Raw genomic sequence first — 7,174 nt, 5'->3', positions numbered from 1 at the left:
TCATATTCATATCATGTCACTAATTATTTGTAAATAATATGCATGGCCATCAATCAGTGGCATCCATTATCAGGCAGTATTTCAGGAAAAAGCTGCCTTTACTTACTCACTCACTCACTGTGTGTGTGTGTGTGTGTGTGTGTGTGTGTGTGTGTGTGTGTGTGTGTGTGTGTGTGTGTGTGTGTGTGTGTGTGTGTGTGTTTATAAGAAACCATTGATTTTTGTCTCCATCTATTTTGAGGTGTAAAGCAGATGATGTGTGGGCAGCTCTCCTCCCTGAGCCTGAGGTGAGTTTCTCTCAAACAGAGTACTAAAGTACCCTTCATCTCCCAGAGATCCCACCCGAGCGATCGAAACTCCCTCAAACATGAAGATAAGACGAAAGCTGAGCGGCAAAGATAGCTAGGTCTAGGTAGATAGAGACAGAGATTTTAGATGCCCTGGTACAAGTAGGAAGTATCTGATGTTCTTTGGGAAGAAGTTCTTTGAATATTTAAGATGCTCTTCGAGATAACTTGCTCCGAGGTGGGTTGCAGGCAAGGATCACTCATAACACGTTTCCAACCATTTTTATCTTGGTATAATTAACAGTATTATCATATTAAGCCGTTTTCATAAGTTGTGGCAGAGATGAAGCCCCTGTGTTTCAGCGGGTATTGCTTCAGCAGGCCACTTTACAGGTTGTCAGGTTGAGCAATGAGTCAATACTGGATTTTACGAGAAGTGCTTTCTATTACAAGAGACGGTGCGTAAGTCTGCCCATTCAGTGACAGGTGGGTATCATTTATCAGGAAAGTGCTATCAGGGGATGTGGTCTGCAGAAGCGCTGACTGCTGCCCCCTCGATGCCAGAGCCGTTGCCATCTTAAGCCCCGGACGTGACAGATGGGCAGGTCGGGACACATGAAGAAGAGTTTTAGCAGAGTCGCTTTGGGAGTCACTTGAGGACTCTGTCCATTAAGAGTATGAGCCTGATCAGGACTGGTATCAGTTCCCCTAGAAAGCGGAATTCATAATTAATTAGGCACAACAAAGACAGTATGACCATTAATGTAAATGAGGTAATCAAACTGCAGCGAAAATTCTTGTAAGAGATATGCTAACTCTTACTGCTGTAATCAACTCTACCAAACGTTAAAACGACTACTGACAAACTTAAAAATAGATGACAATACAGTTGTGGAGGAATGACTCTTAAAACCCAGAAATGAGTTTGCATTAGATCACTTCCAATTCTTACATGTACCATGAAGTCAATGGTTTTCTGACTGTGTTTTGGTTGTTTGCCTGAAATAAAGTCTTTGGTTACAAGCTGAAGAGATTTTAACATTTTGGTCTATGACACAAAATATGTCAGTAAATACTCCACTGGAGAAATAAAAAATGGCGGTTGCTAACAAGTGTCTGAATGACACGTATAAACATATTTTTACTTCAAAATCATAAAGTGGTGTTAACATGTGGAGATTATCCTGCTGAGCAAAACGTGTTAGTATCATTAACGTTTGTTTTACACACATCTTATTTTCTGCAATAACCTAAAATCCAATGGAGAAATCCCATTGGATTTTGGTGAGGGAGCCCTTGTGATGCTAACTTTCAGGTCAGCCTACATCAATACGTCATCAATGCACCACTGTATTTGAACACAGCTTTCCTATTGCAATAATGCACTCTTAGATGTGTTGATATAGCAAACAATGGACTAGTCAAGACATTCAGCAATTGGTCATAGAAAGTCTCAGCTCTATTTACAATTTACAGTGGTGTAAAATGTATGTAAAATGTAAAATGTATTGTAACATTGTTATCCTGTGTCATGTCCAAGAAACTTAGAGTGAACGTTTATTCTTTATGTTAGAGTTGTCATGTCCCTTTGTCTTGTGCTTTATGTCTATGCCCTTAATTATTTCTTCCTCTCATTTCAGGCCTCCACGCTCTCCCCGCCCCCTTCTGTCTCCTGCGTCCTTGATTATTTTCCCCGCCCTGATTGTTTCCAACTGTGTCCCCTTTACCTGTGTATATATTGTGTTAGCTCCCTCCTGTTCATTGTCAGTTCATTGTCTCTCGAAGACCTAGTATCGGCTTACCTCACGGACCTTTCACGGATCTATGATATTGATCACGATTCTAGTTTTCCTCGAAAGAGTGTTTTTTTCCCTTATTTTTATTACTGTGCAAAATTCCAGTAACGTTTTTATTTTTGAAACGCTATCTGAGTCTGAGTTTTGAGTCGTGCAATTGAGTTCATGCCTCAGAGTTCACTCCTTGACATCCTGCTAGTAATCCCCAATTTGTTGTTGTATCTGTAAGGGAATCCTGATAACGTAATCCTGTAACATGTCATCCGTTATTGCCCTAGCCTTCATATGCTAACAAAGTCAAGGAGTTTAGCCTCAGCTGCCGGTAATGGCCCTCGACACATAATACAGTGGCACAGAGTCACTTTCCAATGCCTTTAATTTAGCGGGAGCCCCGTGGAACGATGCTCTTGAAAGCATTTAATAATGAGGGGATGTGTTAAGTTATTCATCAGCGGTGCTATATCAGCGCTTGCCCTCCAGAGCCCAAATAAAAACACGGACCTTTTAATTTGCCCTGACCAGTGCAGAGAGTGCCCGTTTAATTCAAGTCAATTCACGCTTTTATGTGTCACAGGGGTCTGTTGTGCTTGAATACATATTTATAAAGCAGATGATTAAGTGCTCTCCTATTTATAATTATATCATATTATTATTATTATTATTATTATTATTGTTATTATTATTATTATCATATTCATGTTAGAGCAGGAACTTTCTGTGTGGCCCCTTGTATGTAAAGGTTTGTTTTGAAGTAATGAGTCTCAAACTAGCAAAATAAGCATTTTAAAGTAGGTTTTGCTAGCTGTGTTAAAGACTTATTTTTGAGCTATGTCTAAACATGTACCTCTTCAATGGGAACTAACGACCATGTGCAACAGACAAGGGAGGGGAGTATTGGGAGATGGAGAAATGCATTTAATAACAAAATACAGAATATTGCAATACTTTGGAAACCTGACAAAAAAGCAACACACAGTGGATGCTCAGATATTTGTAAACGTGTGGTTTTAATGTCCTTTCTCTGCTCTTCCCTTCCTACACCAGCTCAGTGAATGGACTGCTAATAGACCATGACGAACAGGAAGTGGAAAGCAGAATATAACAAGCCACTGGAGACATCATGCTACACTCCAGAGGGCCATTAGCCAAGGATTCCATTTATTTATCCATACACCAACAAAAAAAAGAGTCCAGTGGCTTCTTGCTAATTGCCATCAGAAAAAGTTGTTGGGGAATCTGGGGAGGCGCACCCTAGCAGCAGACTCCTCTGCCTCCTCCCTGATGGTGGTGTTCCACTCGGTAATTTTTCTGTGATGCATGCAATGAGTACGGAGATACCCGCCGTACTGACAGCTGGTCCCTTGCAGACGGGAGAAGTTTGCACGTCGACGTAAGACTCTTGGAGCTGGAGCTGCACTGGAGACTGAGCATGTGCAGAGTAAATGAATCACACCATGAGGTGACGAGGAGATCAGCTCGAGACAGACAGGGGGAACAGAGGAGAAGCGACTGCTAGCTAAAGCTAGGGGGGTGAAGGAGTGAGGGAGTTTTTTGCAATGCAGGCTTGGGGAGTATTGGAGAACATGTTACGGCATGTAATCAGCATTTGTAAAGAAGACATGCTGTATTATGTTTATTTTTAGGTTAATATTTGTATGTTTTTCCTCTACTGTGACAAGTCTCCATGCTTTAATGTTCAAAAAGGTCTTTATTTTTCTCATACTGCTTGTGTAGTAGCACCTCTTTTCACCCTCTGTCTGAAACCAGAGCCCAGTCTGCTCTGATTGGTTAGCTGGCCGGCTCTGTTGTGATTGGTCAACCGCTTAGAGATGTCTCGACCCTTAGCCTATCACGTACAATGTGTTGGAGCGCTAGCCAATAGAAGAGCGAGTGGTCCATAGTGATGTTGTTCCGGAAGTCAACAAAGAAGTCAAATGGAGGCATTTCTGAATTATGTTAGTTATATTAGAAAAGATGTAATCGGATTACTGTTACATTTCTAAAATGTGCGGATTACCAGCAGGTTTACAATACATTTGAAAATACAGAATGATATATTACAAAGCATTTGCACACATTATACCACTTCACGAGTCTCAAAGAGAAACAAGTCTCAGTGAACAGAAAGTAATCATTACTTTTATATTGTGATAGTCAGATTAGGTTACTGATTACATATTTGTACAGGTTACTAGTACTTGTAAAGGAGTACTATTTTAAAGTAACCCTGTCCAAGCTTTAAATGCCTCCAGAGGATATGAGCACAGCACTTTGTGTAACTGACCCCCATGGAGGGCCCTCTGTAAGCCCTGTGGAGGGTCAAGGTTAAGCTGGAAAACAAAACACTAAAGCAGGTCATGTAATAGGCCTGTCTTTGTCAGGCCCACTGGAGGAAACCTAATTTATTTAATAGCCAACCGCTCCAATGCCAGGCGTTTCGTGCGAGAAAAACAGAAGGCAGCGGCGATGAAAGCGTAGCGGGGGAGAGGGAGGACAAACACTTTCCTCCTCACAGTCACTGGCGAGTTGTGATTTGCAAAGTGAAGATCTGTGTCAGCCATCTGGTGGAAGAGAATAGCAGGAAACTATGTCAGCATGCCATTTTCAATAATGCAAGCATGCATGCTGTTGCTACATAACTGACGAGTCAAGGGAAGATTATAGTTAAATGCCAACCTTTTTGTATATGTCTTCTATTCAGTTCCTTGTCTCTCTCTGAAAAATGCTGGAAATCCATCCAAGAGAGAGCTGGCATTGAGGCAGTGTCAGAAAAAACATAGCCTCACATTTGAAGGGTGCTGTGATAAGTATTCAGTGTGAAAGCCCTGTGAACAGTGTCATCGGTGTCGAGGCTTGTCGGGAACAATAGTGTCTTTTGGTGCGTCTATTAAACCATTTTGGTCAAAAACAAAATATGTCAAAAAGAATTAGTTGGTTTTCAATTAAATGGTGTACACACCTTTTTGTCCATCCCCACTATGATAAATCAGTTTGATAAATAATCAAAATACTTTATTGATCCCAGGAAAATTAGTTTTTATGACAGTTGCACCATATTAGAAAAATAAATATATATTTATTTAAAAATCCACAGCACAGCGAGCCTCTGTGGACTAAGGCTCATGGTAAAGACATGATGAATGTTAGGGAATAATTTGCTTAGGTGTATTCAACGTATGACACAGTTAATTATTTTCTCCTTTCACTGTCTCCTTTACCATGGCATAGGTCTACGGCCTGGGGTATTGCTGCTATCTCTCTTAAGGAGGGGCAGCTTGGGCGCATTGTTGTTGCCAGTTTATGAACGAGCACAAGCTGACATGAGGTAGTTTAGTGTTCAGGGACATCTAGAGGCCCTTCTTTTCAGGGACGTAGGTTCCCTGGCCCACATTCTTTTCTATGGACGACAGCTCTAGTTAGATTCAGGGTCCATATTTGTTTAGTCTCGCTGATGAAGAATGTTGATTATTACACTCCGAACTAGTTAAAACCTGGAACTACAGAAGAGTTCTTCAGAATTGATTTGGCATCTCAACCGTGCGGTCAACTCGTGGCTCGTGACATGTCTTGTGAATTCTTCGGCCGAAGCTCCAAATATACCATTGGTGTTTGCCATCAAAGTTCCAACTCTACTCGTGTCTCTCTGAGTCCTGACTCCAATTGCTTCAGAAGTTTCCCTCACAATGAAGACTCAGGTTCATGGTGAAGACATGATGAAGACTCAGGCTCATGATGAAGACATGATGAAGACTCAGGCTCATGGTGAAGACGATGAAGACTCAGGCTCATGGTGAAGACATGATGAAGACTCAGGCTCATGATGAAGACATGATGAAGACTCAGGCTCATGGTGAAGACGATGAAGACTCAGGCTCATGGTGAAGACATGATGAAGACTCAGGCTCATGGTGAAGACATGATGAAGACTCAGGCTCATGGTGAAGACGATGAAGACTCAGGCTCATGGTGAAGACATGATGAAGACTCAGGCTCATGATGAAGACATGAGGAAGACTCAGGCTCATGGTGAATGGTCATATGTATGTCTTCCTAAGTATGAATTTTAATTTGTCCAATAGGTAAAAATATATCCAAATTCCTGCAAAACCAATACAATGTCCATGAGCCTCAGCTGTACTTTGTGTTTATTGCTAAAACGTCTTAGCATGCTTAGCATTTAGTCCAAAGCACAGCCTCACAATACAGCAAGCATGGCATATTTCTTAGCTGCACTGGTTAATTAAGACATTTTTATTTTAAATTATAAAACTTCACATTGCAAATGACTGCATTAGTTCCAGTAGTGTTTGTATTTGCAGAGACTTAGCCACCATGCCATTTTTCTTATTGGCTTGTAGTCATTTTAAGCTTTTTCTTATTCAGGTTGCCAGCAGAGATAAATCACGTCTGAAGCTAAAAGGCCCAATCAGAATGTGCAGTGGCTTTCAGAGGAATGAAAACCAATGCAACAAAACACAAGCTGACAATTGCATGATTTCTCATTCCTGTTTTCAAAGCTTATCCAGTGCAGTTATTGGAGGTGACAAATGATGTGGAAATCTTAAAAGAGTCCTATAGCCTTATCCAGGAGAAGCTGTGACATTATCAAACAATGATTATAACCCACTGTGGTAAACAATTGAATGACACTGGGACCAGAGAAATGTGTGAAACAAGTCATGTGTATCCCCTTTTTTTTCTGTGGACAACAGCAATAGGCATGTCATATTTTATAACAGTGAAACTATAGTGTCTGGCAGATTCATATACCTTCATCTCCACCACCCTACTCCCCTCTGTCCTTTACTATTATAAAATGCAAATCTTATGTCACCCACTTCCCGCAGAGATAAATCTGTTATTGCATGCCTCACCATCACATCGCTCTCATTGCAGCGCCGTGATAATTTACACTCTCCAGGCTTAACATTTTTATACTGTAATTTATAACCATTTCATTTCCATTACTGGGGAATTAATTGAGCTCCACATATGAAATGGAAAAAGAGGCATATCTTGGATTATGGCTTCCCTGGAAACAGGATTAGATTAAAAATGATGGCCGACTCACTCTGATAATGATGAAGTATT

This window comes from Notothenia rossii, assembly GCF_949606895.1.
Source record: "Notothenia rossii genome assembly, chromosome: 4".
In the NCBI taxonomy this organism is placed as follows: domain Eukaryota; kingdom Metazoa; phylum Chordata; class Actinopteri; order Perciformes; family Nototheniidae; genus Notothenia; species Notothenia rossii.
The sequence above is the reverse complement of the archived record's forward strand: the minus strand, read 5'-3'. Positions refer to the sequence as shown.